Source organism: Sturnira hondurensis, unplaced genomic scaffold (assembly GCF_014824575.4).
Source record: "Sturnira hondurensis isolate 20B ecotype Veracruz unplaced genomic scaffold, ASM1482457v3 Scaffold0015596, whole genome shotgun sequence".
Classification (NCBI taxonomy): domain Eukaryota; kingdom Metazoa; phylum Chordata; class Mammalia; order Chiroptera; family Phyllostomidae; genus Sturnira; species Sturnira hondurensis.
Window position 1 is genome coordinate 19073556 of NW_028088227.1, and position 27346 is coordinate 19100901.

Genomic DNA, 27346 nt, shown 5'->3' on the forward strand with positions numbered 1-27346 from the left:
TTATTTTTATACATACTTTTTTCTAGTTTTCTCTCATTTTTTTAAAATGAATGGAGGGTGTGGCTCTGTTAAGTCCTTAAACCATTCTATTTCAATATCAGTTGATTCTCTAAAACTTAAAAACATGAAAGCAACCAGAAATTAGACATCCAAGCCAAATGTGGATAATGCCAACTTTGAAAGCTTGTGGTAAGTAGTAAAGATAATATATGCAAAACTGAGTTGACAATCTATAATTTTTGCCATTCAGTATACTACAAATGGGGAGGAAAATACCAACATTCATTGCCCTTCAATTCTCTTGTGATTGAGCTTCTAACTGGAGGATCACTGCAGCTGTGCTCCAAGCTGGGTGAAGGTCAAGGATACATGTTCAATATCTTTGCTTTTTTTTTTCACCTACTAGCTAAACAGAGAGGGAAGAGCCATCCACAAACTACACTGTTTGATTGGACTAGGGCCCTTTGTTCGAATTTGTTCCATAGGCTCCATGTTTCTGTACCTTTTTATGATTTTTGAGTAGTAGGTTGAGTTTTATGATTTTTTAGTAGTAGGCTGTAACACTTCCTTACCTTGTTCAAGTGAGAATCTCCTCTTTAGCACTCTGAATCTTTGACATCATTAGCAAAGTAGAAATGTTGAAAGGGAAAGCAAAACACTGCTATATAATAAGAAGACAACTGAATCTTATAACAAATGTGTAATGATAAGTTTTAAAAAAGGAAGAAAAAACCCATTACTGAAATTCTTAATAAATTCTAATTTTCACTGATTTAACTTTATGGATACTAATAGTAAAAGTTACTTAAAATGTATTTGAAAATTTACATAGAGAAAAACACTTGTAGTTTTTAGAAACTCAAATTCTTATTGACTGATTCAGAAATTACGTATTGTAATTTAGAAAAAGGGATAAGGAGAACATGGCTTTATGAGGAAGTAGTCGATAGCATTTTTTATTTAAAACTTTTAGTAAATCTACAATTTTGAGCTCATGTAATATATGTGTTGAAATGTTTATTAATTAGAACATAGGATGTTTGAGGGTTTTGGTAAAGACACATGTTAGTATAACAAAGAAAAACAGTTCTTCGAAAATACTAAAAATACCTTTTTTAGCTCCTTAAATCTAAGATTCTGGATTTCCAGATGATTAGATCTACTGCAAATTGCATTTGAGTTTAGTGACAAGCATTTCAGAGTGCTTTTATCAAGAAATCCAAACATAGTGTATCATAATGTCAAATCAATGGAATAATTCATGACTCTCCTCATCCTTTAACTTATTTCACTTGCGAAACAATTGGCCCAAACCCCTAGTATGCCTATATTGAACAGCAGAGATACACAGAAGTAATAACTCTGCTTTTGCTATTTTTTAAAGTGCATGCTTTTTTAAATTATTACAGGAGAGAATGTTCTCATTTTTATTCATTTTATAAATTGGACGCATTAGAAAGGCATTCTCTGTCTCTCTCTCCCACCCCTTCCAACCAAATATTGATCTTACAATTGTAGGGTTTTTCTTCTGTTTTTACTTGCTTAGGGCTTCATGCTAAATTATAAGTAAATTTGCAAAGGAAATAATATGTGTTCTACAAGATATAATGTAGCTCCTAAATTCATTGTCATAACAATGAAATACAAGTGCTTTTTGTACCAGTCACGTACAAATATAATGCAGAGGCACAAATTTCAGACAAAAATTCAGCCTTTTAATTAAATTTGACTACTATGAGTGAAAATCAGGAAGTAAAATACAGGCAGCAACAAATTATATCACTAATGAAGGCAAACAAATGCAGTGCTCTTAAAAACTCTCTGGAAATGTCCAGAAATTCTATGTGAGTTACTAGGGGAAATGTTGCATTTTGCTGTAATGATAGCATCAACTGTTTGACAACATAATTCATGACTCAGTGCCTTTCTAAAAACTGACCTTAAAAGGGATTAAACCACCACCACCACCACCACCACCACCACCAAACAAACAACAACAAAATCTAGTGTGTTACATCACTCCTGTGACCTGGAAATTTGGACCAAAATCAAAGTAACTCTCTTTTCTTGCCAGATTCCAAATTAGTTAATGGATTATTTTATAAATTAATTATAAAAATTTTTGGACTGTAAGTATTAAATATTGTTATCTAGATGTAAGAGGTAATTTATAAAGAAACTATTTGGATTTTCATAAGTATGTGTGATAAAGTTACAGTATAGCTGACACCATCATTTTAATAAATGTTAAAAATAAGTAAATTATACACACAAATGAATTTCTTCAGGAATATACAAAGGGAAGAAATATAATTAAATATTATCTGCCTACAAAATTAATGTAATCAATTTAAGGTGCTGAGACCAGTCAAATGTATGAATTAAATTTTCTGTCTGTAGTAGGCTAATTAAATACTTAAGTATTTAACTATATTGATTACTTAAAAGTTAAATATAAAAGGAGAGAGTTTTTGTGGTTTTTTGGTTTAACTTCACTGTGATCATCACCAAGAATTCAACTTACGAGAGAAAGATATTGACACACCCTGAATCAAAATTTTAGGTCTGTTAAAAAAAATTTAAAGCATTTTGGCTCAAGATGGAGCCATTCATGTCAAGTTTCACATCAGCAAAGTAAAACAACTGAATTTTTAAGCCTAGCTCCCAAGAAAGGAAGGCCTAGGTCAACCAATTAGTACTTGCTACTTAGCAAGTTACCTGATCCAGTTCTAAGATTGTACTTTGCTCCACAGAAGAAAAGTAATCTTGCTCTAGCAAATAAGCCAATACCCAGTATACCTTCCATGTTTCTGTACATTCTGGTATATAGAAATCTCTCACTTCATTCTAGACATTTTCTATACCTATGCACATGTAGAATCATGGATAGGAAAGTAAAAAGAATGAAAAAGTTTGCTTAACTGGATTACTAATATTAGCACTATTTTCCAATATAGTTTTATTTATTTGATCTTAGCAGAAACAAATTGAAGTGAATTGAATTGAAACAAACATGTCTTTAATAATGTTTTTAATAAAGCTTAACCAATAAAAGAGTTATTGATGACATTAAATAGAGTAACTCAAAAGTGAAGAGGAGATCATGTAAAACTTGGGTTAACCAAATTAAATATTGGTCCTTTCTTCCATTCTATTCTTGTGGGCTTAATTTTCCCATAGTTCCAATCAGTAGTATCATGAAGCATTTAGAGGTTCAGAGCTGCCTGCACCTTTTCATGTATAAACCATGGAGAAGTAACTTGAATACTTTGAGCCACAGTTTTCTTATAAAGGGGGATTGACTTCAAACATACATGTTCATCTATTCTGATAGTAAAATAAATCTATTCATTACCATTTTTTTACAAGCATACCTGAATAGTGCTAATTAGAGAGGTGAAACCTGAACCTTCGAGTCCCAATATGAGTTTATGTGGATATACTTAAGGAAAATTGAGTGAAAGAATCAGTAATATGACATTGAATATGAAATATGTTCCTCCCACTCATTTATTTATCGTAATGATCTTTAAGGTTTGTAATAGTTGAAGTATTTTTTAAATTTTGAGAAGCAAAATATTTCATTCAATCTAAAGAGATAAAAAATTAAAACAAGTAAATAACAAGAAAAGAAAGCACATTTTAGGATAACTTAGATAAATATGAAAAAAAGAAACAGTTCCCAGTTAATATACCAGCAGGGAGCCAGAGTTTTGTTAGAAATAGATCTCACACTGTTAGCATATTCAGTAACACCAGGCAATGTGCTGACATGATGTCTCAAAATGACATCTTGAATGAGAATTCAAAGCAAAGGAAATAAACTCACTGGCATTTTTGATGGAAAAATATTTAATTATCTGTTATTTATCTGAAGAAAATAAAAATGAGAAATTTCATGAAGAATGTTTATGACAGACTGGATCAGACCCAATGTTAAGAAATAATTGTATTGAATTACTTAAATGACTAACTCTTAATAGACTGCAACAGCTTATATTTTATGCTTTCTTTCAAACAAATGAAAAATAAGTACACTTTTGATCTAAACAAACCATATTGCCAAGGACAATACATACAAGCATTACCAAAAGCAAACAGTGAAGCATGTAAACCATTTAGTTTACAGTTTTACTTATTATATAATCAAGATTTTATTCATTGCTTTTATTGATTTCCTTTTATTGAACGATGAACATAACTCTTAGGGAATTAGTGTAATGCCTTTAATGCAAAATGATAGTTCAAGTAGACTGACTCTGTTATTGAGCAGTGGTTACACTAAATGCATTTATTCCAGGTCAGGAAAGAGCATCTCTCTGACCACACATGTCTTGAAAGATGTGACATGTGGTTTTCCTCTTGCTGTTCCTTGAGTTTGACTCATTAAAAAGATCAGGGACAATCTAACTGTTAGAATCACAAAATCTATACTTTTCAGTTGAACTATACTTTCTTTACTTACTGTTTATGTGAAAAAAATTGTCAAATACCAGGGATAAAAAAAACAAATAAAATTATTTAAATGTTCAATTTTTTAGAAAACATATGTGTAAAGGTTCACATTTTCACTGGGAAGGTGAATAAGTATTGGAGATCTAATGCACAGCAGAGCAACGGTAGTCAACAGTATAGTGTTATAAACTTCAAAGTTGCTAAGAGACTAGATCTTAGGTGTTCTCATCAAAAATACATAATATGTGAAACAATATCAGTGTTAGCTAAAGCTGTAATGGTAATCATGTTGCAATACTTAAATGCATCAATTCAATATATTGCACACAAACTTCCACCATATTAAATGTCAAAGATATCTCATGCAACAGGCTGAGACCCAAAGGGCGGCCAGTTGGATTACCTTTCAGGGAACGTGCCTGGGCTGCAGGTCAGATACCCAGTAGAGGGTGCTCCAGAGGCAACCACACATTGATGTTTCTCTCCCTCTTTCCCTCCCTTCCCCTCTGTCTAAAAATAAATGAAAAAAAATCTTTAAAAATGAGTAAAAGAGAAATTAGTAGTTTTACATAAGCATGGTATAGGTGAAATATAATGAATTAAATAGAAGACTTATGCTTATATTTCATTTTGTCTACCCTTTAACAATTACTGAAATATCAAATGAGATATAGCTAAAACAGTGAAAAAAATTTACTAAATATTGATTTAAACAACTAGAAAGAAAGGAGATAAAGGCTAGATAAGACCATAGAACAAGATGATAGACCTGAACTTAATCACATTAACAGCTAAATTAATTGCAAATTATATAAAATACCCAATTTAAAAGGCAAAGATTATCATGTTGAATAAAAATGGCAAGACCAAACTACATAATACATGTTGTTACAATAAAAACACTTTAAATAAAAATAAGTAAGTAAAAAATAAGATAAAAGGAAAAAACATACCTTACAACACAAATGTTGTATAATTAAATTTAAAATTATATAAAACTTGCTGTTTATATTAAGTTCAAAGTTAACTGAATAAATAAGTTATATTTAAATTATTTTATGAATTTGGTCACATAAATTTTAGGTATCCAAAATTCTCTATAAAGATACAAAGAGTAAAACAAATGGAATTCTAAATACATAATTTGAAAATGCTCACAAGGTATGTATTATATGCTAAACTTTATCCTATTGAATAATCTAATCTTTAGTTCATATAGAGTTTTCAGGGGAGAAAAGTAAGCCAATAAAATACTTTTAAGTTAATTTATTTGCAGCTAAAGATAGTATCCAAATAAACACATTATTATGTATAAATACCTTATAAATTTTCAGTCTCCCTGTCATTCTGAATAAGCTATGGGCTTGCTCATGTACTAGGTGAGACTAGGAAATTCATAAAAAAGTAATCTCAGAGATGAATTTTGCTACCTAATTGTTAGCAGGCTAATGAGGTTACCTGTCAAGTTAGCAAGATTTCCAATAGGGTGTGACTCTTGCTTGGCATTAAAATTGAGATATGTTCAAGGTGCTATAAGAACACAGAAGAAAGGAAATGATCTCACATTGAGGAGGACAATGATAAACTTCTAGATTGAATGTAAGGTGATAATGTAAGGTGACAATGATAAATTTGAATGTAAGGTGACAATGATAAACTTCTAGATTGTATGTAAGGTGACTTTCACAGAACGATGTCGATTTAGAAAATCTTAAAAGTGGGAAAATACATTATCAGCGAGCAAGAAGAGCTTTTGCCAAACATTGGATGGGAGAGCTTGTAGAGCTTGTACATCTGGAGAATGAGAAATTTTTCAGTGTAAGTGGAACAGAATCTAACTCACAAGGTTGAAGTCGTCATGATTAACCAGATCAGGAAAACCTCTGTGTGCCACATAGCTTTTTTATGGCTTCTCAGTATTTTGATCTTTTTAACTTTGCATTTAAATTAATTTTGTCAAGCATCTCACATTGTTTTTATAGATGTCAGTGGAGAAAAACAAGTAAAATTCTGTATATCACTGTGGTGGTAATGTAAACTGATAAAACCACGATGGAAAACAGTATGCTGTTCCTCAAAAAATTGAGAATAGAGTTAGCCTATGACCCCTCTTCTGGGTATCTACAAAATTGTTTGAAAACATTGTTCGAAAATATTTCAAACAATTCAAATTGATATATGAATATTTTGTTCCAGCTTTCCCTCTACTCATAGGAGAATTCTGGCAAAGACAACCGAGTTTCTGATACTTCGTCTGTTAAATGAACACAATTATGTATGTAGGTCTACCAATACTACAGAAAGATCACTAGTTGCAATGTGAGTTCTCTAGAAATCAGCATGCTGTCCAGGCTTCAACGAGGATTATTAACCTCTGCTAACTTTTTGAATAAGCACATATTTTTTGACAAACAAAAATGGGTTTTTTTCCATATAATGCAATTTTTTTCTTTTATTTATTTATTTATTTATTTATTTATTAGTATGTTTATAAGTTTTCTTTTCCCCCCCAATTTTTTTATTTAATTGTTTTTCAAGTACAGTTTTCTGTCTATTACTCCCATCCCATCCCCCCTCCCTGCTCCCCCCTCCCTCCCATTTCCACCCTTCTCAGTTGTTGTCCATGTATCGTTTATATAGGTTCCTCTAAATCCCTCCCTTATTTCCCCTGAAATTCCCTCCCCTCTCCCCTCTGGTCACTGTCAGCCTGTTCTCTATTTCAGTGTCTTTGGTTATATTTTGCTTGCTTGTTTGTTTTGTTGTTTAGCTTCCTGTTAAAGGTGAGCTCATATGGTATTTGTCCTTCAACACCTGGCTTATTTCACTCAGCATAATGCTTTCCAGTTCCATCCATGATGTTGCAAAAGGTAGGAGCTCCTTCTTTCTTTCTGCAGCATAAAATTCCATTGTGTATATGTACCATAGTTTTTTGATCCATTCATTTACTGACGGGCACCTAGAAATGTTTTAATTGAAATTGAAACAAAGAGCAATGAGAAAGTTTTCAAGTTTCTTAAAATATTATCTAATACAATATTTGTATTTCCCAAACCACTGCTACCACATTTTATAAAAGTTATGAACATTTTAGAACAGTGAATATGTTATTTTAAATTGTCTGTTGTCAAGGTAACCTATTCTCTGGGGTTTGTGGTAGAAAGATTTTTCCAAATCATAGTCAATTTCTCCAAGGGCTTAGTGAGAACCACCTGATATATTATAAATCTCCTTTTGACTCGGTTCTCTAAAAAACAGTATTGCTTAAATGGCATAGATAGAATACCTACAAGCTATAAGATTGTTTTTTTAAATGGCTTTATTTTATGTATGGCAACACAAAAATATCTAGATTAATATGCAAAGACATTAATATGATTTCTAGCTAAATTCTTTGAATGGAAATTTGTCTTTGCTACAGAATAGATAAAGTACATAACAAAGACTAGAAGTTATGTTATGATATTTAATAGTCACAAAACTAGATTGGTATGACTATAAAAATCAGATAGTCCATAGTGAACTGTAAGGGACCTGTACTATGGGAATTTGAGTTTACAATAATGGCATGCAAACTGTGTTTTTGATGTTTTCAAAGGAATTACTTTTTTAATTAGAATTTTAAATAATTTATATATGACCAATTAATCACCTTACTGGGGACCAGTTCTAAGGCATACATGTATATATTTGCAAAGATGAAAGAGGGGGTTCTTAGTAAAAGGTGGTTTCTGATTCTAGACTTTTTCCATTTGGGAAGACTTATGACTGCCTCACCAGTAGATTATGACATTCATTTTTGGTCACTCAATTTCAGAAACTTCCAACATCATACAGCGTCCAGCACAAAAAAAGTCCCCCTTTTAATACAAAATCATAAGCATGTAATTCTGTAACATAACAATATCACATGCAAGCAGACCATATGACAATTTAGATGAAGTTTTCAAATTAAAACTGTAAATTATTACCCCCGTATTATTACCCTACCAACCACACTCAAGGAGGTGTTAATCCTGCCAGACCGTATGTAAGTCTGACCACCGTGAGGTTATAATGCTGTGCTGAAGCCTGGTCTCCTGTTTTTCTTGTTCATTATTCAGATAATGATGCTGGAAATATCTTTATTTGTAAATATTTATAAATCATCAGTGAAGGTATTTCCCACACTATTAATTAAACCATATACAGTGTGGAGATGTTGGGCAAAGGGATGATTCATATTCTGGGAAGGACAAAACAGGATGGCTCAAGATTTCATCATACTACTCAGAAAAAGAAGCAATTGAAACTAATGATATGTTTACTTCTAGAATTTTCAATTCAATGTTTTCAGACCATAGCTGACAGTGGGTAACTGAAACCATGGAAAACGAAATTGCAGATAAGGGGGGGACTACTATATACTCTTTCTGGAGTTGCAAACAGTATCTTTATTTGGTCAAAAGCAGTTGTCAGTAGGAAGTTTATTGACTACGATAGCATTTTTGTAATCAATAAATATGTTTAACAACCCATTAATGGTGTCATGAACTCTTTAAAAAATAGAAGCTGTTGATAAGTTATTTTTATCTTCCTTTCACTCCACTGTGTACCTGGTATTGTTTAATGGTCATTAACTTTATAGTTAGAACAAGCTAAGCTATGTCACAAAAATCACCATGTATTAGTAAGTGGTAGAGGCAAATCATAGAAGGGATGATTACAACGGTGAAGTATTAAACTTGGATTTGGCTACAATGACTGATGGGACTGCTTTGGGAGAAATGTGTTTGGGTTTGACAAGGGCCAGTTTTAACAGATTTGCAAGGGAAGATTATGAATATCAACCACTCTTTCCTTCAATGCTAGATATGCAAGAAGTTGGACTAAAGTTTGCTCAGTATTTAAACTTTGCATATTTTTGAAGAAAACCTCATTAACAGAAAAAGAATGGGCAAACTAGTCCTTTGCAACTTCAGGGAGCTATATAGAAGATATGATCTCAGCCAATGAGACTTTCCTGCATGGGTCTTTGAATCTAAAGATTTGATTAAGAACATATGAGCAACCTATGCACATTAATGTTCATAGAAGCACTATTTTCAATAGCCAAGTGCTGGAAACAGCCTGAGCATCCTACAGTAAGTGAATGGATTAGGAGACTGGGATAGTTTGCACAATGAAATAGTACTTGGCAGAAAGAAAGAGGAAACTCCAACTATTCATGGCAGCATGGATGGAACTGAGGAGTGTTATGCTAATTGAAATAAGCCAAGTAGTGAAAGACAAATACCATATGATCTCACCTATAAGTAGAACCTAATCAAGTGAGCAAAATATAAACCAGAAACATGGAAATAAGAACAAACTGACAGTAACCGGAGGCGGAAAAGAGAGGTAATGGGGAAAGAAGGGGAAAGGTCGAGTTAGGAAACATGTATAAAGGACCCACAGGCAAAGATAATTGGGGGCGAGAGGATTGAATGTGGGAGGTGGGGTGGGTAGGGAAGAGGGAAGTAATAGAGGGAAATGGGATAACTGTAACTGAACAACAATAAAATATAACAAACAAATAAATCTTTGAATACCCCCTTTTCATCTTAAAAATAGAACACATGAGAAAGACAAATACTATATGGTTTCACTTATATGTGGAATTAAAAATATACAACAAATAAAAACAGAAACAGAGACCAAAGGGATGGCTGTCAGAGGGGAGGAAAATAGGGGACTAGATGAAAAAATGTGAAGGAAATAAGTCAATACTGTGACAAATCAACATTGTGACAGATGATAACTAGAATTATTGGGGTCATCACATTGTAAGGTCTAAAATGTCAAATCACTGTATTACTACAATGTACACCTGGCACTAATATAAATAACAACATATTGTATAACAACTATGTCTACATTTTTGAAGAGTGGGAGAAAAGAACATAGCAGGGGATTTTCTGTCCTTTTTAGACTCATTTGGGCTCTTCCTTAGTTTCCAAGTTTTTTTCTTAGCCTTTCTATATATTCAAAGAACTGTTTTCATGCCTTCTAATAATTCCAATCTAATTAAATTATTTCAAATGGTTTTCTGTATTTGTATCAGGGAAGTCTGAATTAAAGCTTAAAATGAGAAAATAGGTTTTAAATAAAGGAGGAACTGTTTTTCCTTTAACTAATAAAATAGACTTTAGAACTAGAAGGTATTGCAATTCTAAACCATCTTTAAAAATTAACATTATTTAATTGAGAAGTATTTTAAATTTTGAGCAACCACTGTAAATTTACCAATTCAAGTTTATATTTTTTCAAATATATTATTTATGAGCAAGTAAAAGGAATAAAATTTAAAAAAAATAGAGCACTGGCTGGTGTGGCTCAATGGATTGAGTGCCGGCCTGTGATCCAAAGGGTGGCAGGTTCGATTCCCAGTCAGGGTACATGCCTGGGGTTGCAGACCAGGTTCCTCAGTAAAGGGCGCACAGTGCAACTGCGCATTGATATTTCTCTTCCTCCTCTTTCCTGTCTAAAAAAATAAATAAATGAAATCTTTTTTAAATAGAAAAGATTCCTAATGGGTGCAACAGGGTATTTTTAATTTTTTTCTTGCTTGATAAAAATAAATATTTTGGCAAGAAATTTCCCTGGATGGCTTCAGAATATGCTGTTTTAAGCAGCATTTTTATTGAAATATTTCCTGGTGTTAGAGGCCTCTCACAAACATTTGAATAATTTATTATCTGCCAATTTATACTGTCTTTGTAAAAATGGATAAAGCCCATTATAAGTACCTGAAAGGACACCACAGTTTGGAGATTAAACTAAAGTCACATTGACAAAATAATATGCACAAAAGCAATCAATAGGCAAAAGAATCAGCTTCTCTTTTAAATAATTAAAAACAACATTCAATTTCATACTAATTTATGTCTTGATTCCCTTTATTAAATATTGAAGCAGAGTAAAAGACTTGATCATTGTAATTTGGAGATGTTAATAGTATTTTCTTCCTAACACGTAGAGTTTCAGCTCTAACTTTAATCATTCTTTCTTTGAGAAAATTTTAATAACTTTATCATTAGTTAGTCTGTTATCATTTAGAGTCTCTTTGATCTGTTAAGGAAAGCACATAGGAAATGATTGACCTTTAACTTTAAATTTTTCTCTGTTTGTTTGGGTCTTAGTTCTCTGTCTGTGTTTGATGAAATAATAAAGCATGAGCAAATCATCTTGGGAAGTCCCTTCCAGATTAAAAGTTATTAAGGAATGACTTCACATTTGATCAGAAATATTGCCAGGAGAATATCCAATCCACATCTATTGTTCTGATGGCACACTAATTTTGATGATATAATTTTGATATTTTATATTGGGACCATATCTATAACAAAATAGATTAGCAGCCAGCATAAAGCAGTTAAGGCTGTGCAAATAAGTGTTTTCTGGTCCAAATATCGGCCACTCGGAGCACACGAACGTACCCTGGATTTTAACTTTTTCTTCATTTCAACTAAGCCAAATTCATTTTCTTCTCAGGGCAATAGAATGGCTACTGCATCTACTGTGCCATGTGGTTCAAATATATATATATATATATATATATATATATATATATATATAAGCTTTTTACTTACAATAGATGCTATTAAAATAATTTTTGATTCTGGGTTTTTTATTTGCTAGAAAATTTTAACTAGTAGTTCTCATTTAAAACAAAATACAACTTATTTTTCAAAATCACTCAACAGATATGGTTATTCTCAATGGCTGTAAATTCACTATATCCCATCAAAAATAATTTGGTCCTATTCATGTGTTTACTCAAAAGGTTGAAAAAAAAAAAGAGCATTCAAAACATAGTGTTAATCCCAGGGAAGTAAAGACTAAAAGAAGTGTAAGTAAAATTAATTTAGTGAAATGAGGTAAGATTTCCATGGACTATGTATTCATGACAGCTATCATTGCTGAATTTATAATGTTTATGCTCATCGAATAATAACATGGAGTGAAAACTGGGTCTGCACCTTTGTGTAACTGATGCCTGATTATTTAAGCATAAATCTCTTCACAACTGTATGTACTTTGAATATGTGTTTTTACCTAATTTCACACGAAGTTAAAAGTTTGGCAAGCATTTAAAAAGCTTTTTATTTCCATCCTTTCAACAGGATTACCCTTCAATGCCAGATATTTTTATGTCCATACTTCCAGATGTCCATTAATGAGAATAAGAGAAATAACATAGAATATACCAAACAGTAAAGGACAACTTACTGGAGATATCTCAACATAGAGCAGCATAAGATATCCGACTACAATGAAGAGGTAAAGGGAAGGGACCCAAAAACCCCCGAATTAACTTCTGGATTGTGGGCCCCTTGTAGTACAGTCTTCCCTGGCTAGGTGAGAGCCCTAGGAACCACTCTGTGATGTTGTTATGAGAAGCTGCGGTCAGTTTCAGTGAAATTTTCAAAGACTATTTCAACACATGTGCCCACTTCCTGATGGATGACTTAGGAGAGCACCTGCCTGCCCATACCGTCCTGAGTGTTCATCAGTTTTTGACCCAAAATGGCACGACCTCTGTACGCACCATCTCCATTCACCAGATCTTGCCCTGAGCAATTTTTTTTTTTTTGTTTCCCCACTTGAAAAATCCTCAAAGAGAAACATTTTTGCAGCTGTGGAAGAGGTGAAACAAAACACTGCAGTAGCACTAAAGGCATCGAAATTGAGGAGTTCAAAAACTGTTTTGAGCAATGGAAAATATATCTCAATAGGCGTATTACATCAAATAGAGACTACTTTGAAGATGACTGAAGTTTAAATATGTAAGAATAAATACAAAATTTTTATAAATACCTTCCTTTTTTTGGAGTCCCCTTCTTGAATTGGCGTGTGCTGCTACCATCCCATTCCTCACTTGTTTGATGAAAAATTAGAAAAAGTGACCCTGTGATTCAGGTGGCCACATTCAGGTGACCCTATTCAGGTGACATAGAGAGCACCCGCTGGATTTCCATCACCTAATACCCCCAAACCACCGGTTTAATGTCAACGTCTTCTTGCAGAACAGAGTGTCTAAAATGTGGGGTGATTGATTTTTTTTAGTTTAATCACATGTTTTGTTTTAAAGTGGTTTAAGATCCCCAACCTAGGATGTCCTGGAAATAGCATTTTAATCCAGAGTTTAACTCCTGAGACCGTATGCTTAACTGTGTGGAAGCCATTAATTGTGCTTCACTGAACTTCCTTGGGTTTCATTATATCTCATTGTGATGATCTAAGGGAAAAAAATGTCACTTTCTCTGCTTTGTTATGAAATATCACACTAGATCAAACAAAAAGTATGTTCCTAATTACTTCATTTTATTTTTTTCATACAAATATCAAAAGTTTCATCCTTTCTGGATTATACAATGTTTTCATCGTGTAAAACATTTTAAGAATACGATACACTGTAATGCTATTCAGAAACATTGTTTCAAAGTTCCCTAAAAAACTATCTTGCTACAAGAAAAAATGAGACAATGCAGCTTCGTTATTGAGTAGAGCTAACTTATAATTGGCCTGAGCCTCTAGGGATTCTAACAAAAACAAGAAAGTGGGGCTCTCAGCAGGAACTTATTAAAATTTCCTGTACACAAAAAGAGTAGTCAGTTGTTTTCCAGACAGTTTATACAAATGAGCTGAGTGCTTTCCTCACTGGAGCTCGGACATGCTCAGCTTGACAGTTCTGCAAAAGATATGAAGACCTTATCCCTGCATGTTCACACTTGAGAAAGCTGAAATCACAGTTACTTATCCTGAGAGCCCTCAACAGAGAAACGGAGGACCCAGAGTGGGACAGAAAGGTAGGCGGAGCTATTAGAGATCCAGTCTTAGAATGATGTTTAAAAGTACCAGCCGAGGCAAAGGGGGATAGGTGGCTCTGAGGAAATAGACTTTCAGAACTCCTTTCCCCCCTCATTGTTCAAAATCCCTACTGAAACAAAAACCCTGCTAAGATATTCTGTCCTGGTCTTTAAGGTTCTAGTTGGCATCTGCCTGAGAACTTTTCTACCTGTAAAGCTTTCTGCCTGTAGCACAAAATCTTGTGTCTGTGACCTAATAGAGTAGTTTCAGGGTTAGGACTGGAATGGGTTTGAGGGGTTCTCCTTGTCTTGTTTTGTTCCTGCCTCAGGTTTAACAGATGCAGTTCTTTCTCTGGTTTTTCCTTCAGAAGTATGTGTTATAGAAATAATAATAGTAGCTTGTTTGACATGAACTCGCTACCCCCACCCTGACAAAATCACCTTTGTTTTAATGTCTGAATCCTAGCTGCTTGAAAATCAGAAATCATTTTTAAAATATAACATAGAACATCGTATCACATTACAAGCTGTACATTCAATTCAAGGAGAGCAATACAGTTACAGCTGCTCTGCTTTTAAAAGAGAACATTTTCAGCCACCATTGTTCATACTTAGAAAGATAGATATTAGCTGAGAAATCATGTGGTGGGTTTTTTTTTTTCTGCTTTTACCACTTCTGTTGAATTCTAAAATACACTGCTGAGTGAAGTGGGATTTATTATTATTATTATTTGTTCCCCTGCTTATTAATGAAAAAAAACTTCACAGAGATTTATGTGGATAATATATTTCAAAAAATCTAATTCTTATTTTAAGAATTATTATTGATGAGGATTGCATAGGTGAAAACTCAGTAAATTATGATGATTGACATTTTCTAGATTTTTGTTAAAGAACACGTATTTTAAACATATGAATCAAAGAAATCAAGAAAGAGAAAGACATTTTAAAATCATAGTACATAGCAAGAAGGACTTACTTTTTTACCACAAAGAGAAAAGCATATGAAGTAGAAAGACACATGGGGTTTGAAGTAACTTAGGGTTTCGGTCTAATTAAGTCTGAGAATATAAAGTCCTGCGACACAGAAAACAAAAGTAAGTAATAAATATTATTGCATAATAATTAAAAACATAAAACAGAGGAAGTGGTTATCAAAACCTGTTTAATAATTATATCATCCTTGAGATTTATTTAAATTCTGTGAATGGACTTTCTTGAACAAAAATAAGTGATATTAGTAAAATATGCATATCCATTAAATTATTATTTGCAAAGCACATACAGTATGCCCTGACACATAGTAGGTGCTATTTATATGTTTATCTTATTATCATTTTTGGAATTTTTAAGAGTCAGCCTAAAAAAATCAGTTGAGCTGTTAAAAAACATTTGTGGTTATACGCAAAAGAATGAGGGTGATTTCTGACCATAAAGAAATGAATGGCAAGTATCTGGGGTTGCAAGCATTTTTCCAGTTTATTTTCCTTGATAATACCTTTGAGTTTGAAACATTTTAGTTTCAAAATCTTATGGAACAAAGACCTAACTGGAGATAAAACCATGAAGTAACCCAATCATCCCCCAAAGGCCTAAATGATAGCAGGTCCCCAGATAGTTTAAATGAGCAAAGAACAAAAGCCAAGGGAATAATGAAGAAAACACTGACGGACTTAACTCAGGTTCCCAACTCTATGGCAATAGGTCCAGTGTGCAAACGGCTCTCAACATAATTTGGGGAAAATTAATTACTTTAAGTCATTATTGATTTCACTGCATATTAATTTATGTATGTTTCATGTCAGGACTAGGATGTATTTCATTATGGTCCACTGCCAGGGAGCCCAAAAGATATATCAGGACACATATGGACTATTTACTTCTCTAGAATTTGACAAAATTCTCATTTCATATTCACATTTGGCTCTCCCAATTATAAGATGAGGGAAGTGAACCAACGGTTATTTAAGAGGATTTATTTTAAGCAAGAAACAATTGTGTTACCATTTAGGGCAATGCTTTTTTTTCACACCTCTACAAAATGGGAGCTTGTGAGAGGTTATAAGATTGCAGAGAATTACATTTGTATCCTGCTGAGAAGAAACTTTCCTGAAAATGTTCTTTAATTTGCCCAAGAGTAATTATCATGAGATCTCTCCTCCAATCAAACTTGTAAATGTACAAAACAATGTAGCTGACTGTAGGTACAAGGCTGCACAGTAGGTCTCCAGAGCTTATACAACTCACTTAACTGAAACTTTAGCCCTATTCATTAGTAATTATCTTCTCCTCTCTCCCCTCAACCCTTGGCAACCACCATTCTACCCTTTGATTATGAAAACAAATGTCTATTTTAGATATATCATAAAAATGGGACTACAGCATCATTTCCTTGAGGTTTATCCATGTTGTTACGAATGGCGATTTCCCCTCCTGTTTAAAGGCTGACTAGTAGTCCCCTCTCCCAGGATATGTACACGCTGTGTGTTTCTCTATGTGTTCACATGTCAGTGAGTGTTTACCGTTTCCACATCTTCCCCATTGTGCGTAGTGCTACCAGCACTGCAAGAGTGCTCATCTCTGGTTGAGATCCTAATTTCAGTTCTTTTGGATACATATTCGCTAGAGGGGTTTTCATATACTAGGTTTATTTTTAATTTTTAACAAAAAGTTCATAATTTTATGGACGCTTCTCCTGTATTTCCTCCAAGGGTGTACAAAGGTTCTAATTTCTCCATATCCTTGCCAAAATTCTCTGTCTTCTGCTTTCATTTGATAAAACCTCCTTGATCGGTGTGAGGTGATATTCCATTGTGTTCCATTTTGATTTGCATTTCCCTAGTCAGTAGAAATTTTAAGGACCTGACACCCAAAGCACAGACAACAGAAGCCAAAATAGAAAGGGAGAGTACATCGAACTGTAAAATTTCTGTGCAAACAAGGAAACAATCTATGGAGTTAGAGGGGAAAACACCAACTGCAAGAATATGTCTGATGAGAGGTGAATCTTGAGAATAAATGAGGATCTTCTCATTTATAACTAAATAACTAAAAATAGCTAAATATTATTTTTAGTTGTAACCCAATAACTAAAAAATAATAACCTGATTTTAAAAATGGGTTAAAGACTCAAACAAACATTTCTCCAAAAAAGATATACATATGACCACTATATATATGTAGATACTTTGGAGACAGCTTCATTTTAATGTGAAAGTTATCTTTATGCTCCTCAAGTCACCATTTTTTATTATTTTATTATAAAATTTATTCCTGGGGCTTTTTAAATATGTACACACATTCCCCCACCAACCACTCACTTTTTACTGGATTTAAAGTTAATGTCAGATGAATTTTTTTTAAAAAGCCATCTTATTAAAAGAAATAAATTGCATTTTAAGGGAAGTGCGACGGCCAAATAGAATGAATCAAGCCTGCCAAATGGTGACATCCTCTCATCCCTGGATGTTTTATGTTCAGAATATTATATGAGGAAAGAATAAACTTCCATTTTATCTCACCCACATGTATTATATCCTGTCCTTGGGAAATCAATTTCCCAAGGAATATAAATGTTTACTAAATACGTTATATATCAGTTCTAAGACATTAATTATAAGACATCATTGATTTAATACAGCTTTTAGATGAAATGGCATACTGTTGTTAATTGTGCAATGATGCCCATTTAAGATTTTTTTAAATACGGAAAAACTTCATAGTCAACACAATACCTTTGTTAATATTTTTATACATTAATTTTACTTTTAATTCTTTTTTTAAAAGATTTTATTTATTTATCTTTAGAGGGGAAGGGAAGGGGAGAGTGAGAGAATATCAATGTATGGTTGCTTCTCATGCGTCCCCTGCTGGGAACTGGCCTGCAACCCAGGCATGTGCCCTGACTGGGAATCGAACCGCGATCCTTTGGTTCGCAGGCCCACGCTCAATCCACTGAGCTACACCAGACAGGGAAGCTTTTAGTTCTTTTTTACATTCATTAAATTTACTAGGGTGGCAATAATTAATACAATGACAGAGGTTTCATGTGTACAATTCTACGATACATCGTCTATATATTGCATTGTATACCCATCACCCAAAGTCAAATCTTCTTATGTCACCATATACCTGGCCCCCTTTACCCTTTACTACTTCCCCACCCCCTTCCCTCTGGTAACCACTGTACTGTTGTCTGTGTCCGTGAGGTTTTTGTTGTTTTTCTTGTTTGTTCATTTGTTGCTCTCATTTTTACATCAACATAGGAATAAAACCACATAGTTCTTCAACTTTTCTGACTTTTCACTTAACATGATGTTCTAAAGATCCGCCCACGTTCTTACAAATGTGGTACATATATACAATGGAATACCATTCAGCCTTAAGAAAAAATGAAATACTTTGAATTTTTGAGTCATAGGAGTGAGAGAGATTAACTTTTCATTTCCCTTGGTGTTTCATCTAAACCTTGTTTTTACATATTATATATACCTTCTAATATTTAGGTGTTGATAAATTTATTGACCTTTGTACTTTTTGTTGGTACGAAGGTACCATTTTGCTGTAACTCATGCCTCATGCTTTGCTTTCTTCTTCATTTGGTGCCATTAATGCCACCTTTATTTTCCTTCTGTGTGAGTTAACTTTCCACACCCTTTCACTTATTTGTTTTACTTTGTTGAGCTACTTTATATAAACACTCATACATTTGTGCATTTAAAATACCTTGTTTTTAAGCTTTACAGATAAGAGGGTAGGACCTTCTTGACAATTTGGAGTATTTTATTTCTTTTATCATTATCTTAATTTTTTTAGCTTTATATTCTGAAATTAATTTGTTTTATATATTTTATATAATTTATGTTTACCAATTATTTTGTCTTAGTTAAAAATCACTAATTACACTAATTTAATAAACAAATATCATTAAATTTCTGTTTACTGAAATGCCCAGCTACATTCCTGACTTTCTTTTGTGTCTTTCAACTTTAACCACAATTAAAGGCAAGAAATTCAAGCGATTTCTTCCTTTCCCCCTCCCAAACTCTTTCAGGATCGCAGTATAGAAATACAATATGGACTTTTTAACCCAGATTACATTTTGAAAGTTATTATTTTTACATTATATATTTTTCTACTAGGCAGATATTTAAATCCATGATATGTTTCTATGTCAACTTTTACAAACTTGTTTCAAACTAATTTTATATTTTATTTTTTTCAAAATCTATTGGTAGCCTTCCCACAGGACAGCATGCCCTGCTTTCCAGTGGAACAACTGTCTGCGACCCATTTAATGGTAAAGATTTTACCTACAGACAAGGCATTATGTGATTGTGGTTACCTGGAGCTCAGTACCTTCGGAGACAAAGTCCCAGTGAGTTTACTTCAGTGGGAAAGCCACCGTCCAGTGGCTCTGCAGTCATCTCAACCAAAAAGGTGTTAGGTGCGTGGAAAAGGGATCTAGGTTTTAGGAGAAGAAGGGGTCAAGATCTGCATCACAGCTTCACAGCCAACTGAGGTTGCAAGTATTCTCATTAGCTATGCTAATATTCTTTTCGTAACTTTTCACAGAAATTGTCCACAACTGTGTTATTGATAAACAAGTTAATCTGAGCCTTGTAAGGAAGAACGTAGGGATGCCTTGGACATGTACGAACTCCTTCAGGGAGCTGTTGTACCTCTTTCTGGCTGCTTTGATTGTTGAGTGCCAATGGCTGCCAGTCGTCTCCATCAGGGTATGGTCTTCGGATAAGGAGACGGGTCTCACCCAGAGGGATTTGCTGCCACTCCTTTCAGGGCAGCCATCCACCCAGTGTCTCTCTGACAGGGGTGTAAAAGTGGGTCCAATCTATCGTGCCAGTCATGCTCCAGATTGTCCCATAAGCCAGGCTAAGCCTTGCTGCTAGCTGAGATCTCATCCTTGTTTAGGTGTCTGGCCTTCCCTGTCCAGCTTCTCTATTACCTTTCTGAAGACGTTATCCTAAGAGTTATCGTAATGAGAATTTCTATCTCGGATGTTCCTTAGAGGGGGCTTAACCTCAGTCATTATTTCTTTGATATTCTGAAATGTTGGATATCTGAGATTATCTGAAGCTATATGAAAGATCATTTTTTTGCCCTGGTTGGTGTAGCTCAGTGGATTGAGTGCAGGCCTGTAAACCACACGATCACAGTCCGATTCCCAGTCAGGGCACATGCCCGGTTTGCAGGCCAGTTCCCAGCAGGGGACTAAAGAGAGGCAACCATACATTGATATTTCTCTCCTTCTCTCCTTCCCTTCCCCTCTAAGGATAAATAAATACAATCTTTAAAAAAAAAGAAAGAAAGACCATTTTAAAACCCTCCATGTGATGCCCATTTCTCTGATTCTGTTCCTTTTCTAGTTGTTTGCTTAGTATTTGTTTTCATTTTTTTTAGGTTCAGTTTTTGTGTTTTCAGCAGGGAGGGGAGGAAGAGAATGGGGGGAGGTACAGGGAATAAGAAGCATAATTGGCAGGCATAAAATAGAAGGGGAGAGGTTAAGAACAGTATGGGAAACAGAGAAGCTGAAGAACTTGTATGTACAACCCATGAACATGGTGTAAGGCGTGGGGTGAATGCTGGAGGGTTGGCGGGTGCAGGGCAGAGTGGGGATAAAGGAGAAAAATTGGGAAAGCTATAATAATATAATCAATAATATATACTTAAAATAAAATCTCTTAAAAAGTATATAAGCAATAAAAAAGAAAGACCATTTTATTTTAATATGAATATTGGAGTGAAACCTATTATGCTGACATTTAGAAATATTCCCTATGTTTCTGAAGTTTATTCCTGCAACAAAGAAACCCTAGGTTAAGCTAAATTTTATTACTCTGGCTTTTATTTTTCTATGCTTTTACTTGATTCAAATTTGCCAGGGTTGCCTAATCACAGCAATTTTTTTGTATTGTTTGTATTTGTTTGTTATTTAAAAACTATGCAGCTACTTTTTCATGTACAATTTGTAGTTTCATTTCCATTTCACAAAACTTGTTTTAATTGATGGGCAATTAATGCTTATTTTCTAAGTAATCTTATTGCTCAATATTATGTATTAATTTTATAGTCAATTATCATTATATTTTCATGATATTATTTCAGTTTTGTTTTTAGATTCTCTAAGTTCTATGAGAACATAGTTTGAAGCTAAGAATATAAACCAGTAGATGGCATTCACCTCCACGACTAAGAGGCACAGCAAGAAGGTAGAAATGTTCCTTTAGATGAAGTCCCTCCACATGGAAAGACAAGTCCATGTAATTTGTGGTTACTCTTTTTTTAAACATGTTTTATTGTTTATGCTATTACACTTGTCCCAGTCTTTCCTTTTTTGCCCTCCTCCACCTGCTCCTTCCACTCCTTCCAGGAATCCCACCCTTAGTTCATGCCCATGGGTCAAGCATACATGCTCTTTGGCTATCCTATTTCCTATATTGTTCCTAATATTTGTTTATGTTGTACCTACCAGTTTGTACTTAATCCCTGCATCTTTCCCCCCACTTTCCCCTTCCCCCTCCCAACTGACAACCCTCCAAATGGATTCCGTTCCTGCTCTGTTTGTTTGCTTAGTTTGTTTTTCAGCGGCAGTTGTTGGCCCTTGTGAATTTATTGCCATTTTAAGGAGGCTACTTTTGCAGAAATCTTTGCCAATAAATTCAAAAAATATCTGTAGAACCTTTCATATATTTTTTCTGAACAATAGTTTTAACCCTATATTTCTTCATTTTTTCCCTAAACTATTCCCTCAAAGACATAAAATCCATATTTGAATATGTCTATACATGTATCTTTGAAAGATGTTTATTTTTCAAAGCATATCCAATACATATTCTCCTGTATTCACCCCTGGTTACTTCTCTAATATATCAACTTGAGAATATAAGTGAAAATACAATTAATCCCTGATGGGCACCACCTCTGAGATTATACCTTTTCTTCAAATACTCCCTCCTTTTCCAGCCCAGTTTTATTGATCAAAACTATCAATACATGTTTCTGCTCTCATTCTTCAAAATGAAATGCCTCCCTGTGCTGTGTTTCCAGGGGTATGTGGGGTCTTTGAACTGATGTAAAAAGAAAGCATGCTAACACAATTACAAAAGCCTCAGAAGGTATGGCCACCCCCTCCCCATGTTTCTCAAAACGCTTGTTTTCTAGGTTCAATAGTCAGTACTGTGAGCTTCAATTAACATTGGGGTCTCCACTAGCCATTGGGTGAAAATTTTTTGACCTGACCCATGATAAATGTTTTTGAAGATATTTATACACCCTGGTTAGATTGATTTATTACTTCATTTTAATAGTTAGGTTTTTATTAGGAGAATGAAACTAGCTTAAGGAAATATTTCATGACTTCCCAATAACTACAAAAACGGTGAGTGGCAAAGAGCTGGCTCTAGCTGCAGCAGTCTCTGATTTTCGGAAGCTATGCTTTAAAATGCCATCATGCTGTCTCTCTTCTCCTCTCATTCACTGTCTTTCTCTCTTAGTCACAGTTTTATCAAGTATCTTTCTATTAATCAATCTATCTGCATGCGTATTGTTCTATCAGTCTCACTAAACAGGACGTCTAATTTTTTTATATGTTTCATATCTCCTCTCATGCTTAGTGATAATATTGATGAAGCAGTTCAATAATAGAATTCAAACGTAATATTGTCTTATATTTATTGAATGGTTTCATGTTATCAAAACTGCCAAGAAATTGAAAGGGCAAACATAAAATCAAGATGAGTTGGTTGTGTTTAGAAAAATAATGTCTTCGTAAAAGTGAATATGAGAAAACTGCATATACCCTCCCCCATATACACACACTTAAGGGCAAATACTTACCCCCAAGATATGTATATTGTACATGCATATAAAAGTTACCCTTCACACACACTGTTATAAGAAGAATTTTTACCTTTGTACCTGAAACAATGATCCATTGTGTGTAGTACATAACTGGCATGCAGGGGAATTATCACTCATAGGAAGAAAATATACTACTAAATAGAATTAACAAGATACATGTCATCTAATGAAAGGTACATCACAATTTAGCCTAAATGATTTAAATATCTCTGGTTGAAGTATGCTCTGTTTGCTTTTGTTTCTACTATGGAATTCCCAAATAAATGTACCTATTGCTATGGACTCTGAAGAAATTGAAAGTTACTTGTCTTAAGGATATTAAAAGTACTTTTTAAACAAATCTTATTTTCATTATGATGTTGTGTTAACTTTATATTACCAAAGAAAGGAAAAGATTCAATGAATGGGATTTTAAAATATGTATACCAGATATACATATTTTACATACACATATATATGTGTATATATAAATGCATGTTTGTATATAAAATGTATATAGGTGGTACAAACTATAATGTTATAAACATTTCTTTTAAATTTCAAATAAAAACATAACGTATAACTTATTTCAGCCATTTCATCTCAGAAAAATACTCTAATGTGGAAAAATTTCATGAGTTAGGCAAAATATCAAGAAACTGTCAATTGCTAAAGTGGGTCAAGAATAATTAAAAACTTCTTAATATGTCTACTCAAATTAATTATTCCCATAGGTTATAATTTTACAAAGTTCCTTTGAAAATATTACTCTATTGTCTTTAAAAATTTTAAAGACCCCTTCATATACATTTTAAAAATTTTCCTGTTAAGCATTTCTTTCATTATAAAAGTCATTTTCAGGGTCTTGATTTGATTAATAGACTGGATTCATTAAGGGAACTGACTAACTGAAGACTGTCTATTGCTTTATTCAAAAGGAGTCACTCCTGGAATTTTGTGTTTAAGTCATTTCATTTTCCTTGATTCATAAACCTTGGAAACTTTGACTTCATTCTGTATTTGTTTTGGCTCTCTGACTGAATCAGCTTTCAAGGAATGAGACTTACAGATGGATTGTATCTCCTCTATCAACTTTCTTCCTCACAAGAGGCTTTTTCTAATTGCCAATATGCGACTTTTCTAGGCTATGCATTTATGTGTCCTTATTGTGCGAATGTGTTAAAGAATGATCCTAAATCTTCGTGCTTCCTGTTATCAAAATCTGTGAGAAAAAGAATACTAGCAAAGCTCTTTTAAAAATTTAAAATGTCTATTTAAAGGTTAATTTGATTTAATTAATTACTGCCCACATGACAACTTCAACATTTTAAAGAGTTGCAATAAGCACTTTGACAGAGTTTTTTTCTTCTATGGAGCCTGTCTCCAGCAACTTGTTGGTTCCAATGTTCTTAGGTGTGGGACTCTTTTCTGAACAATTTTAGGTAGCAGGCTCTTGAGAGAATGGAGGGCATAAGTACAGAAGAATTGTACAGCTATTTTATTTTACTTTATTTTATTTTAATGTCATTGAATTGTTTAAGGGAGTGAGAGAAACATCTATATGAGAGAGAAACTCTGATTGGTTGCTTCTGGTAGGCACCTGGACTGGGGATTGAATCCACAACCGACATATGTGCTCTGACAGGAATTGAACCCCCGATCTTTTGGTGTATGGGACGATGCTCCAATCCACTGACCCACACTGGCCAAGCCTGCTGGGTCTAGGACTGTTCTTTTAACAGCCAATAGATGAAGCACTCAAGTGCTGGAAAAGGACTTCTTTATCTTGCAGTTCATAATGGGACTCAGTCCAGGAACTTTGATGGGGAACAAAAAATTGCATCACTACAATAATTACTACCACTATATTTTTATTATTATGATATTTATAATGTGATATAATGTATGCATATATTTTGTATATTTACACTACAATTTATTGTAGCCACCTAATCATTTTTATTATGCCTTGAAAATTCATCATTTTATGTATCAATATGAACACATATAGAATTGCTCTTTTCATAGTTTTAATATTTTATTTATGTGTTTCATTATATTGTATTTTTTAATCCTAAATATTTTATGAACTTACAAAAACTATAATGAGTGCACAAGCAATAAAAGCAAAAATAGACAAATAAGACTACATCAAACCTTAAAACTTTGTTCAGCAAAGGGTACAATTAACAAGAGGAAGGCACCTACAAAATGGAAGAGAATATTTGCAAATCATATATCTAGTATGGGGTTAATATTCAGAATACATAAGGAACTCCTACAGCTCAACAATGAAAAAAACAATGAATAGACATTTCTCCAAAGATGATACACAAAAGGAGAATGAGTATATTGAAAGATTTTCAGCATCACTAATCACCAGAAAATGCAGGTGAAAACCACAGCCAGATACTGCTTCACATCCATTAGTATGACTATTATTAAGAAAACAGAAAATGATATGTTAGTTGGGACGTAGAGAAGTTAGAAGCTTTGTGCTTTTTGGTAAGATTATAAAATAGGCAACTATTACGAAAAACGGTATGACACTTCCTCAAAAAATTTTAAAAAAAGAACTATTATATAATGTAACAATCACACTTGTGGGCATATATTTAAAGTAATTGAAATGAACTTCAAAGAGATACTTGCACACCTATGTTCATAGCAGCAGTATTCAGTGTAACCAACAAGTGGACGCAACACAAATGTCCGTCAGTGGATGGGTGGTAATAAATGTGGTATACTCTACATATAATAATGTATATGCCCTAATACATATTATATTCTAAACTTTTGTAGCCAAGCATTTGAATACACCAAGACTTACCATACTCCTGTACACTACAACACCTTTTATCTGCTGATCCTTTCCTGCTTTTAAAAAAAGCATAAATTGAAAGGGAAGTTTAGAACTTCCATTTCAGATACAAGTAGTAACTTGCCATTCAGGGCAGATTGATGGTAATTATCTCCATATCTTCCTAGTAGTAATATTAATGATAATTAATGGTAATGGTGATTTACATTGGAAGCCCTTTAAATATAAGTAACTAGCTGTAAAACTGAAGTTTCAACCTGACGAATTCACATGCAATCACTTATATTTGGGAATCAACTTTCCAAAAGGATGGTACTAGCAATTGAAGTGAATTATTAAATTGGATCTGGTCTTTCCATTTTATGTTTTAGTGCCACTTTTATATAGCAGTGATTATTAAAGGAAACTGTTAACCAAATCAAATAGTGGATTTATTTTTGGAAAAGAATGTGTAAGCATAAATTATTTTAACCCTTGCTACTAATTATTGTGGTCAATGATGAAATGTTATGCATTTATGACTTTGATCATGTTCCTGCTGAAAGTAGAAATTTGGGCACGGATTCCAGAAAGCAAAAGCAAGTTGTAGGTACAGTGAAACAGGGAGAAAAGGCAACATAAACGTCTGTTATGGAGGATAAGTCCTATACATTCAGAGTTTGTTTCCACTGGGATTTCCTAGGTGACATGTAGCCCACCTCCTTGGATGGTAAACTAAAAAGAAGTGGGAAGCATTCATTCACTGTCTTCTGCCCCATTGGTTGATATTTGTAAAGTATTAAGTATCTCACGTGACCAGTTTGCATATATGCTGATGGTGAGTAGGTTTCTACACTGATAAAAAAGCACCATAGCAAAAAAAAAAAAAGATTGGCACACACTTGAAGTGGTATTTTGTCAGCCTGCGGAGAGCCAGAGCTAGGGCAGAGTTGTTTGTTGAAACAGAAAGTGAGAAAATGGGGGTGTTGTGGGGTACCAGAAGTTTCTGCTCTAGTGTCCCCCCTTATACAACTCAAGCTCATTCAGGTCCCACCTTAATGTCTATTCCTTCGGTGATTCTGCAAGAAGGTGACAAGCTACAAATTCACTAAGAGGCTCAGTACAAGATGATTTTTGAATCAGTGCCTGATGCTGTAACTGACCCTGAGGTCACAACTGATACTCAGAATTCTATCCCCAGGATACTATAGATTTTCCATATTAGGAAGTTTTAAGTGGTATAAACCAGGCTCTTGTATTTCCCTCAACAGACCACAGTTCCTTAAAATTTGTTTATTAATAGTTTGTACAAAGTCTGGAAACACCCAGAAGAAATGTTACTGACATAGTTTTCTCTTCCCATAATTTTTAGCTGTAGATGTAGCTCTCTTCTCTGGGAGCAAGA